At 38.9% G+C, this 12,983-nt stretch overlaps 1 pseudogene; it reads right to left on the bottom strand.

Moving 5' to 3' along the window:
- Positions 1 to 9,991: 9,991 nt before the first annotated feature.
- LOC142174771 (large ribosomal subunit protein uL2mz, N-terminal part-like) lies at positions 9,992 to 10,874 on the bottom strand (annotated as a pseudogene).
- Between the last annotated feature and the right edge of the window lie 2,109 nt (positions 10,875 to 12,983).

The raw sequence follows: 12,983 nt of genomic DNA on the forward strand, positions 1-12,983 counted from the left end.
TCAGGTGGTGGTGCGTATATAACGCCATAATCTTTCCCATATCCCATATACATATATATATACATACATATATACGCGTATATAATGCCGTTTGAATACATACACATATATGCATATATAACGCCATTTGAATACATACCCATATACGCGTATATAACGCCGTTTGAATTATATTTCAGCCACTGTGGGCGACATCATCATCATATACCAGCTGATCAGGTGGTGGTGCATATATAACACCGTAACCTTTTCCCATATCCCATATACATATATTTAGATATATACGCGTATATAACGCCATCTGGTCATGGGTCAATGCACTTGAATGCAATAAATGAAAAGTACGTTAATAAAATCTTTCGGAATCTCATAAAACCATTTTGCCTTTGAGTAATATCATCAAGTAAACTCTTTTCAACTTTCGTATTTTTTTCTGAGACCCATGAACAGATGATAAAATAGTATGACACATGGAAATTCATGAACATAGATATCTCTAATACTTCTATGAATAGAGTTATTCATGGAATTTGTGCATTTGCACATTTCGTTTGTATCATATGGATCATGCCAAAAGAAAGAAGGGATAGCCTTAACATACCTGAGCCGATTCTCTTAACAATTCCTCTAATACCGTTGATTGCGACAACGCGTAACGACAGATCAAAGTAGGAAAAAAATACAATAGTGAATTAAGCAAGAGGCAAATCATCATCAATGATACATATCTATGAGCCTGTAAATATTGCTGGCTCATCTCCATATATCATGAAGAATATTACACATGTTCGCAACTCGATCAACATCTAAAGACATAAATATCTGAATGTCTCCTTTAGAAACTTTTGATCTCTCGGCCAAACTAATAGAAAGACACTTTTGGTAAATAAGACTCATGATACTGGATCTTAGCTTGAGCTTGAACTTTGAAAGATGAAAAATATAATCAGTATGAAGGAACGTTTTCAAAACAGAAGAAAGGCCCAAGGATAGTGCAAGAAAATAGTCATCATAATGGGTTGAAATGTAAATCTTGAATTCTCAAACTTTGCCACATACTAATAAGACTTTAAGAGTCATCTTAGCTAATGTTATAATGCTACCATGTAGGGGTGGGTAGGTATTTTTAATCTTATCCAACAAATAATTAATTAATTAACTAGTTAATATCCCGTTATCCGGTAATTAACCTATTACCCGGAAAATTAAAATTTATTCTCACTTACTTAAAATATTACTCACTTTCCACGTACCTTATATAACTTACTATCATGGCCACGTAGTACCTTGTATGACACTAGTCCATAAATACCGGGTATTTTAGCTCGGGCCGTATTTTATCCCAAAGTGCCAAACTTTGACAAAATTCGTTTTCTTAGACTTGCTCCCCTTTTCACTTCCATGAATTTACTAATCACTTATGAAATTGCAAAATCCTTATAATCCCCAAATAATCTTTTCCTTGGACTGATGTCAATTACCTTACGACAAACTCAACGTAAAATAATACAGGTGCAACACTATCGTAACTTATTACTGCAAAGCGCAACATCACCGTAATGTAATACTGTCGGGTACAACACTGTCATAATATAATACCGCAAAACGTAATATTGCGGGGCATAACATCATTCTCCCCTTTGGAATATTCGTCCTCGAATGTTGACTGATGCTCTTATCATTTTCGTAACTTATGGCACTTGTGAATACATTAATACTCTACTTTCCATTCAAGTAGTTGCTCTGTAATTAAATGCAAAGTCTATGGTATTTCCCCCCTTTAGTCTTTTTGCTTATATCATGACCTGTGGTCGAAATCTTCCTAATCATGCAACTTCTGTTACCTCCTGTCATGTGGCCTGTATGACCCTGGCTTTGTAGGTGCACTTATGCCATTCATCTTTATTTTTTCCCTTTTAGCTTTTAGTCAATATCTAGGCCTTACTTTGTATATACAAGGCTTAATAGGATGCCTCTCTGGGCCTCTATAGGTATACTGAAGTCCTTTGCTCGATACTTTGTAGAACTTGCGAATATGGTCATATCATATTTCATAGATCTGATTATCCATTCGTATGACTTTACTGCATTTACATGGGCTATACTATAGCATAATTTTTACTTCAATCTAACTCTTCTGGGGTATGCTTACCAAGCTCCCAGTTACTTTTGCTGCCTATCCTTTAGGTATAAATCTCAGTCCATCAATGCTCCTTCATTATCGTTCGTCTTAAGAAAGGCAGCCTAATCTCATCTCATACTTTGTGACTTTTGTCCATCCATTGTTGATTTGCCTCAATATTAATCTACAATATACCACTGATAACTTGAAACTTCTTACGTCATACCTTGCCACTAGGGCTTACTTTCCATCGAGGAATATTTGAAGTGATTTTCATAATCCACTTAGGGGTGATACTATACTTCAATGACCGTATTTTATAGCATCCCAATGTGATTCACTTATGTGGATATTTTAATCTCGTACAATCCATGAAATTCTCTTCAAATCATTACTCACTCGAAGGTCTAAAAGTCATCCTTTATCCATCACAATTACACCATCATTGTACTATCAGGGCAGCGTTCCATCTTTTCTAAATGCTACTAGTCTTAGACTCCTTTGAGTTCATTCAGGCTATACTGAGCTTTATATAACTTAGAGAAACCATCAGCTCTTTTTGTTTTCATGGGCTTAATCCCGAGGACTTATCCATTCTCGTCACCTTCTCACTCGCCTTTCCTCATTCTTACTCATGTTTTCTTAAAACTTTGTCGCTCCACCATACTTTAGCTTGCGACCTATAAATATCCATTTATAATACTCACAACTTTATGTCAACTTGCTTGCACCATAGATTTCCTTATGTTATTCTGGAATGTTAAGCGATACATCACATCGTCTCTAACTCTTCTATACTCTTTTAACTAACCTCTAGATACGTAGAAACCACAGGCTGGAAGATATGCCACTAACGATGTCGCTATCATTCCTATTTATTGAATCCCCGTGCTTATAACCTTCTATCCGAAGTATGGACTTTTCACAACTTTCTGCATTTGAGTATCTCGTATGTTGTTCACTTTTACCTTACTTACTTATATATTTTATATCCTTCATAACCTCCCTTCCACCTAGGTGTAATTCACGCCCATAACTTGAAGCTCTATTATAATACTTGCCTCTGGTACATACACAGTCCGGTGGGAGCTTTGTACTTACTTCTTATGAGGCTGGTACTTCTTCTAACTGGCTCCCTTGTAGAGTCCTTATAGATTATGGTTGTTGTGTTATTTCTCTTGAACATCTAATATTAAGAGTGATTCTTTCATGTTCTCCAGCACAAATTCTATAATTTTTCTAGGTCTAATATTCAGATTCCTTCTGATCAGCCTTTACGTAGTCTTAGGCTATCTTCTGATATGTGGCTCATGGTATTAGTTATTACTTTAGCCTTTCATGGGTGTTATAAAATATCCATGATACAATCTTCTAACAATTCAATCATTTGTCTATGCCCTAGGCTCAATTTTTTCTTTTAACTTATATCGGAGTCTTCTATGGCTGTATGATTATCAACAAATATGCTGCCAGGATAATGCTCCAAAATCTTGAGTGTATCCATAACGTACTAACTCTGGATCATCGATCGAATAATTCCTTTCATTTCATCTCATCTTTCTTTAAAAGTGTGCAATTACTTTTCCTGGTCTTTCTACCCCTTGTTGCATCCATACTTAGCTTATCTTAGTTCCCACACATGCCAGAGTTTTCGTGCAACTCATATGACCTTCGAATATTACTTTTAATTTTTCTTCCCGTTCATTATCCAAGGTAGGTGCCACTTTCCTTTTGAATGCTTACAATATTGTTGCGAGGTTGTTGTTACACAACCATTTCTTCTTTAGGTCATTGTACTTAGGTTAAAGCCTTCTTTCTTATCTCCTTAGCTAGTCTTTCGTTGTAGTACTTAGGGAGAACCCTTGACTCTCGTAAAGTTGTGAGCTTATTACATACCTTTTTGATGTCCTTACTTTCCTATAATCATTCGTAGTTGCTTACCTTTATGCCCTTGTGCTTGTATGGTTGCTTCTGAACTGATATTTTTGACTACCTTCCTAGTGGCACTTTCTTTTATCCCCGTAACACTCATATGGTACCTTTAACTACCCCAACTCTTGTTTGAATATATCTCAAGTATTATAATAATATTCTTCGAGGCTGAATTCTCCATGTTGGGTTCTACTATGTTTATCTTACATGATCTGATGACTCGTCTGTAACCTCCTATTCAGCCATAACTGGGAACTTCCTGACCAATTAGTAACTACTCGTTGACCCATTCTCATATCAATATTACTCGTAATCTTTCTTGGGTTATTTCCTTTGTCTTAACTTACGTCCCGCACTGGCTCCTTATTTATTAATAACAGTTCAGGCAGGAACCTTTACTTCCTCTCCTTGATGTCGTGCTTGCACAATATTCTTGAATCGTAGCGTATCTATAAGATTTTGATAAGTGTCAGCTCATTCATCTTTCATTTATCGCATTCTTCCTTTACCATGCCATAGTCACTAGAACCACTTAATTCTGACTTAATACCACATCAATTCATATTTCCCCCTTTGAGGTGTACTAAGAGTTGAAGCCACGAGGATTTACCTATAGATGTTTTACCTCTTCATCTTTGGCGTTGTTTCACAACACCATGATCTTTACTCGCCTTGCGGCAATCCTTCTGTACCAAAGATGAAAAATTCCCTTACTCACGAGGGTGGCACTTAGCTTAACTGGCACATACAGTCTCTTAATCTTAACTTTTCTCACATTGCTTGCTTTAAGGAAGCGTCTCCCTGGATGACCATTCTCTGAATTTCTCATGAATCTTCTTTTGCCGTCCATTCTATTATTGGCGGGACAAAATCTGAAATTCCCATGATGTCGAGTACTTTCCAATCATTCAGTCCCTAATTCATATTTAGTTTATCTTGTTTATCAGTCCATACTGATCTATGTTACTCTGGGGATTAACTCTCCCCTTTGGTAGTCGTGTTGGATTCCCGAACTTATTACTCGAAATGAGGATATAACCTTATGGCCTATACTCTTTTGTTGTGTTAAGGTCCATCACCTTTCGTCTCTTCCCTCATTTGACTATAGGTTCTGTAACACTCTACCATTTTCATCCATGTATCACACCTTATTCATAATGCTTTCTTATCTCTTTTCTCATTACTCTGCTAATATTTTTGCATATCCTTTTTTTGTGAAAACTTCAATACATCATTCTTTCTCTTTTAGATTTCCCTTTGCTACATCCAATGGCTCTTTGGGTTTCTCAACATCCTCGCTCTACTAGGGAGGAGAGCCACACTTAAGGTAATATTTATCCTATCCAGGCTTTCACTCCCTATCTTCTGAATGCTAGTATTCACATATAATCGTAATATTCTAGGGTTCACCATCTGGGTGTCTCACAGGAAGATCTATTGGAACATTTGTAATACCCTTCGGAAATGCCAACAAATGAAAGTAATCCATTTACCAATTTGGGTTACTCTAACCCCAGTCGGATCTTGATATCCAATCCTTCTCTTAACTATACCTGTTAGCCCCTACAGGGCATAACTGAAATGGGTGTGACAAATTGTACATACCTCTGTTACTGTTGAATATAACTCAAAAAGTTTATGTTCCTCTGCCTCAATTATAAACGTTGTTAACCTTCATTAACTGGGCGCCTCGTATCCTTCTTCATCTTGCTTATTTTTCTTGTTTAAACTTGTATTTATCTTCTTAATCACTCATTGTCCTTCACCATAAAGATGGACATGCATTCTTGCCTTAAGGCTTCTTATCAGGAAGCTTACACCTTTTAGTACACCCATGATCTGCTAAAGACCTCATATTTACTTATCATAAGCATGATACGAAGTCGAGTTCCTCTAATTCAACACTTCCACAGCTATATCTCTTATTGTTATTCTTTCTGAACGTAGGCATCGTCTTATTACGAATAAAAATAGAAGCTCGGAACTTGAATTCTTATAAGTGAGCTCTACTACACGATCTAGAGTAAGAAAAAAGAGTGGCAATCCTAATTGCCCTGTAGCCTCCTGATTATAAGTGTGGTGCACTACACACCCATAAACAAGACTCTACTAGACACGGCTTGCAGACTCCCTAGGACAGAACTGCTCTGATACCACTTTTGTCACAAAATAGGAGGATAGGCAAAACTCTCAATTTCAATTGAAAGAAGAAGTTGAATGAAATGTTTTTGATTCATCTATGATTATAGGTAGACAACACTAACAAAGATAAAGTGATAGACATATAAAAAAAATTGATTCATCATCTGTAACATCTATCCATCCCGCAATTCCAATCAACCGATTCATTGAGTAACTCTTGAGTAAATTATTAAACTAATAAGAGTTGTATCGTCTAACTTCATTCAAAAATGAAAATTAAATTTTTATAAAATCAAATTCAAAAATCATTTCTTTTTTGATCATTTCTTAGATTCTATTGAATTGTATCGAATCCATTTTCGAATTTGAAGCGAACATTTACCTTATCAAACTAGAAAACCTTTTCTTTTTACTTGAATTTAAGTTTAACTCATTAAATTCAGTAATATATTAATTCACATAATATCTTGAATGACGGACAAGAAGAAAAAGTTATCACACAATCGCTTGAAAAAAACTTTTTTTGGTGGAACTAGTAGTAATTTCTATTAGGTTCCACATTTTTTCTTTCCATACTGCCCCATCCTTGTAGCTGGATCAAGAAAGAACCTTTGGATTGAGATCCACAACTACGGATTCCAATTATTCTTTTTTTATTTTTGCTTTCATGGAATATAATCTACTAATCTTATTTGTTACTCGACCATTAACTTCTCCTTTAAAAAAAGGATTCCAACAACAAAACTGCTTCCACAACTACGAAAGGAAAATTTCTATATCTCGCATCTACGAAATATGAGAATCTCTTTCTTGAATTGAAAGAATTTTCTATTGATTGGAAGATGATTTTACATCAACAATTAAAGGAAAAAATAAATTATTTAGTACTTACTTTTGATACTAATTCAAATTGCCTTGCTTTGTCAGAAGAAGGATAGCTATACTGATTCGGTATACTCTTAAGACGCCCTCGGTACAAGCTTGACGATCTCACAAAGATGTAATTTCAGTGAATTGTCATTTACTGATCTCATCTTTTATGGAATCGATCCTCTTTGACTGTACAAGAATGTGGAGCTCAGCATGTCTGGAAGCACAGGAGAACGTTCGTTTGCTGATATTATTAATAGTACTCGATACTGGGTCATTCATAGCATTACTATACCTTCCCTATTCATTGCGGGTTGGTTATTTGTCAACAGCGGTTTAGCTTACGATGTGTTTGGAAGCACTCGGCCAAACATGTATTTTATAGAGAGCCGACAAGGAATTCCATTAATAACTGGCCGTTTTGATCCTTTGGAACAACTCGATGAATTTAGTAGATCATTTTAGGAGGCCCTAATGACTATAAAACGAACCTATCCAATTTTTACAGTACGATGGTTGGTTGTTCACGGCCTAGCTGTACCTACCGTCTTTTTTGGATCAATATCAGCAGTTCATCCAATGATAAACTTAATCCGAATTAGAGAGCTACGACACAATCAAACCCTAATGAACAAAATGTTGAATTGAATCGTACCAATCTCTACTAGGGGTTATTACTCATTTTTGTACTTGCTTTTTTTATTTTCCAATAATTTCTTCAATTAACAAAACGAAAGAGAATAAATAGGATTCTCTTAGCTCATTCGGAAGGATCACACAATTTAATTATCCATGACTGTTTATGTCTCTAGCATGACCACTTGATGAAATCTTGAGGGAAGTGGGGTAAATGGCCGATACTACTTGAAGGATTCCTCTTTTGATAATAGGTATTGTAACTAGTATTCATGTAATCGGTTTTAATAGGTATTTTCTTTTATGGTTCATATTCCGGATTGGGTTCATCCCTGTAGTAATTGAATGAATTGAGTTGTCAACATGAAAGCGTAAGAACTCAACGGGATTCCTAGCATCTCGTAGAAAAAGAGTATGTAATGTAGATTTTTCAGAAAGGTATAAATAAGACAAAGGGGATTTCATAATTTCATTTTTTATCATAAATAATCGCTAACAAGAATTTGGCTCTTTTGAGAGATACGATGGAGAGGAGCTAATTCAAACCCCTCCGGTAAAATAAGAACAACCCCCACGTTCAACCCCCTAAATAGAAGAGGGCCTTTAGGAGAAAGACGCAAGGTCTTATGAAATGGAGCCCAGGTCAGTTTCCCCCTACCCCAATATTGGCTGATCAACCCAGTTGCAATCCAATGCCTGGTCGACCTCTCCTTCTATAACTGAAATCACCACTGTGAACTCCCCTAGATGAGAACCCTCATTGCCATTGGAAGGCACCTTGAACCTAAGGAGTGGACTGTCACTGAATTCCATCAAAATCCAATGAGCAACCTGCTGAGGTTACAACAATCATGTTAGACTAAGAAGAGCCTTGGGTTCCAGTCCCTTGGATAGACCGTCCAAAGTCCAGATCGATGTTGCGCCTTATTAGACAGTAGTGAAACATACAACTCGATGTTAATCAAAGTGAAGTTGGTACGCTCCACAGCTCGGAAGGGTATGAACCTCTCAACCATCGGGATTTCTCCTGTGACGTCCAATAAGAGCACCTGCTTTCCTAACCTTTTTCGATAAAGTTTATCCATCCTTTTTCATAATGACCTGGAATGGCTTGACTGAATGGATTGAATGGACTGCTATAGTTCTACTGGCTTGAGACTTCTTGTTCTATTGGAAAAGAGATGAGATTCATTCGGGATAGACTCCATTATGAATGCCAATAAGACAACTTCCTCAATCCTAAGCATCATTTAACTTAAGAGGCTTGCGGTACTCCCACTTCTACTGGATCTCAATCTATACATTTAATGGAGCGCGCGCTTTCTAACTATTTTATGTGAGATGGGTGCCTTCACCTCTGTAAGAACCTTTATCTCGAAAGAGATTAAGTAAGGCATGTTTCTAACCGTTAATTCTATAACAAAGGAGCATTAGTGGTAGGCTTGCAGCTAAAGCCTTCAAGTCCTATTATCGGAGAGGGACTTTTTCCATTATTTATCCTATTTCCGATCAGACCTTGCCCTTGCCAATTCCTTTTCTATACCTATATTAGAATTAGCCCGACTTGCCATTAGAGCGTTCTTTCAGACGTTGAGAGGAAGCGACTCGCGGACATACCATCAGAGATAGATTTAGCTTAGGATCGGTCAATTTCCCCAACCCCATCATCGAATGAGGTTAAGTGCACCTTTCAGAGACTTTTATAAAGAATCCCTTCCTTTGGAGAATGGGTAGACACTTCTATAGTGGGATCTCTTGAACCTATGAAACTCGCGAAAGTGGGTGAACCCCTTTCCCCATCCCTGGCTCTCCTTGCACATATCTCGAGTTGCGAGGTAAAACTGAAAGTGGAAATAGAATTCCATATTTGCTGTAGCGCTTTGCTCTCTCTAGTAGGTTGATCTGTGGGCATACGGGTCTTTTCCGAAAATAAAGGATTGCTACCCTTTTTCGGAAATAAAGGAATGCTCAGTGACAACCTCTCAATTGTCACCGCAAGGCCTCTCTTGCTACCACGGTAGCACCTAGTGTGGTCAGCAGCAATCGTATTCGGGCAACGAAGCTTACACTCATTCATATGTGTTCATCCTGCTATGCCCTGGGCCTTTTGCTCTTCTAACATAAAAGGTGGCCAACCATTCGTCAAGGCCCAGGAATCCGCTGGACATCTTAGCGGCGGGATCTGATACCCGCATCCGATCGAAGTTGCATTTTAGTGCTCCCCTAATATAAAGGGGTGCTTTTTCTAAGTGGGTCGCTTTGCGCAAAACATTGCTTAGGACCAACGGGTCACACGGCAGGTACACGATCTACTTTGCACCGTCCATCCTTCAGCCTTTCGCCTTTCGGCTTGGTAGGAAAGCTACCTTGATCCATCTTCGGCTTCGATTCGTTATGCTCAGAAGATCCAACAAGACCTAAAGTCTCTTGCCTCCTAAAACTCTACCAAGAGAGCGCTGCTTTTTTTTGCTGTGTACCGATAGAATGCTATGTGTTCTCCATTTTCGGATCTCGCAAAGAGAGAACGTGTTTTTTCCTCTGACTTTCTGTCTCATTCGTGGAGCAAAGAAAGCGGGCTTTGCCCCAGCTACCGCTATCCTTGGGAAACCAAAAGAGCTATTGAAGGAAAGGGATGCAATCTCTCCTGTGGCCTTTGAAGAGGAGAGGGTAGAGAAGAAAACGTCCTTCGCACGAGTTTTTTGCTTCCTGCGTCCTTACTAGTAAAAAGGGGCTCTTCGACTAAGAAGGCATTCTGGTAGGAAGGCCGACCACTACGTAAGTCGCCATCCATCCAGGAGAAAAGTAAGCTACATTTCTTTGATCCCCCTTCCTGGGCAGGGAAGAGAACGAAAATTGACCGCAGGTGGTAGCTATGGTTGATTTGAGGATCTTACACGGCAGAGCAAACTCTTCTATCGTGTTGTATTTTCTCTGGCAGATGCCCCCCCCCTCCCGGTCTATCGTACTAGAGCGATTCGAGAAGAACGATTAGGCTCATATTCTATCCTTTGTACAATGCCTATAGACGAAGTGCTTCATTTCAGATCAATTCTTCGCTTCAATCGCTTCGATCCACCCCCTCGATGAAAACCGTAATACGCCCTGAGGAATTCCTATCAGCAGAATTCCCTGTACTCAAAGTGAATTGTCTAAGTTCTCTCCTTTGTCTCATTGTTTATCTCGTAATCATCCGATTCCGCCCCTAAAGCTAGCTCCTACTCCTCCTCCTTCAGGATAGGATCCTCCTTGGTCCTTTTTACATAACACTCTCGGCCGCCCAAGAGGACTGGCTATCTTTCTCTTTATACGCAATATCTTGAAAGGCAAAGAAAAACAATGCATGGATAGGAAAGGATGATGTACTATGATACTTTATGCTTTACTAATCTCTGCGAGCTTAATTCTTCTTTGATATCCATATATTTTCTATATGGTTCAAACAAACATAAGAAATAGCGGGTTCCTGATAGAGGGAAATCCAAAGGTACATTCGGAATTTAAGTACATCTTAATCTCTTTTTGCCTTTATTCATTCATTACAATGAGATAGCCTTTCGACTGCTGAAATAGCGCAATTGATTCGGGAGACTGAAGAGAATGCTGCCTAGCGTGACAGGCTTTTGCAATAAATCTATGTGTAGGCAAGAGAAGTTGCCCGTGAGCAAGGAGGAGTGCGGGACGAATTCATTGTGGAAAAACTCGTCGATGTCATCAAGTATCTTGAAGATGTGGATGAGTTGCCCGAGGATAAACCAATCCCCGCTCTCATTGAGGTCATGGGGAAATCACTAAAAAAGAGCCCTCGACCATTTGGTTTTATTTCGATCAAGAAATGAAAAAGTGGGGCGGTCGGGGGCTATGTTGAATTCATTTTCTTAAATAGAATGAATAGAAAAGGAGTGCTTTTGTTGTGGTTTTCATAGTTGCAAGAATTTGTTTTTCGAGAAAAGGTCCTGTTAAGTCGGTCTGCTAATGCGTTATCTTCCTATTTATAAGCCACAGCTTACTGCGACGTTTTCAATTTCCCATAGAGGAACTGCTTCCTGCGTCTGCGACCGTTGCAGCTAAACTAATGGAGGCAGGGTCGAAGAAGACATGTAAGACACCGAGGGGCCCATGCTTCTTTATTGTAACGCATCTACATGCCCAATTTTAGTCATGTCTTATGGGCACATAAATGTTCAAAAAGGAAAAGGCTCTCCATGGGCAGCGTCTGCTTCGGCTCAAAGCGAATAGGCTGGCAGTCTTGAAGCGACGGAGAATTCTTTAACTGTTCGGTGTCGGCATCTTTTCCTACTTCTAACTGTTCTCCTAACCGGGCAAGGTAATCGGCTAACCGGGAATTCATCTTCAGAGCTAAGTCCCAAGGAGACAGGTTGAAATGTACGGGCGTAGGTTAGCGTCTCGTCCTACAAATGATAGCCTTTGAAGGCCGCCCACGGGATGCGCTGTACGGTAGTAGTTTATGTTAGCTGCTTATCCGGTGCCTTCTTTACGACTTTCGACCAAGCCATTATTGAAGAAACTCTTGTTTAGTCAGGACGTCGTTCCCGTCCCTTGTGGTGCTTTTTCAACCCCTTGCTTTGACTTGGTAAATTTCATCTGGATTCGCTCCAATTCCAAGAGATACCGCATTATCTGCATCACCAGTTCTAGGCGTATACTATGTTCCAGAGCCTTTAGTTTAGTTGCAGAGCTAGAAGCTACTATATATAGATAGTGCCCGATTTCTATATCCTGCCTGCGAATCGAAGCTCTTATCTCTCTAGCTCATGAATAAATCAGTCGTCGGAAAGGAATAACAGGAATAGAATGAAAGAATGATTCAATCTTCCATCATTTTAGAGCCGACGCCTCCCTTTCTACCTTTCTATCTATACTTTCCATCCCAGCAAATTATGGAACAAGCAACGGATATCGCACGAAAAAAGGTGTTTTTGCTCACTTGCACATTTCTAGGTTTGACCTTTCCTCCCTTAGTCTCACTATGTTCAACTAAGCCACTTCGCCCCTAGACTCGGATTTTCATGCCTTTCAAAACTTCAAAGGCGCAATCCAGTTAGGGGTGGAACTGCGTTTTATCGCTGCCAAGCTTCCGGTAGTGAGAGCACGACCACTTATAATCGACTTACTTGATAATGCCTCCACCCTTTCTGACCTCTACCAATTGAGTGACGAATTGGATGACCCATCCAGTCCTCTATCACATCGAATTGATGAATTCATTCTGTTGCGTAAAACTAGTGAAGGTGGTGGTGCTCAAACACCAAGTGGGGCTGGG

This window comes from Nicotiana tabacum, chromosome 3, assembly GCF_000715075.1.
Source record: "Nicotiana tabacum cultivar K326 chromosome 3, ASM71507v2, whole genome shotgun sequence".
NCBI classification, from domain to species: domain Eukaryota; kingdom Viridiplantae; phylum Streptophyta; class Magnoliopsida; order Solanales; family Solanaceae; genus Nicotiana; species Nicotiana tabacum.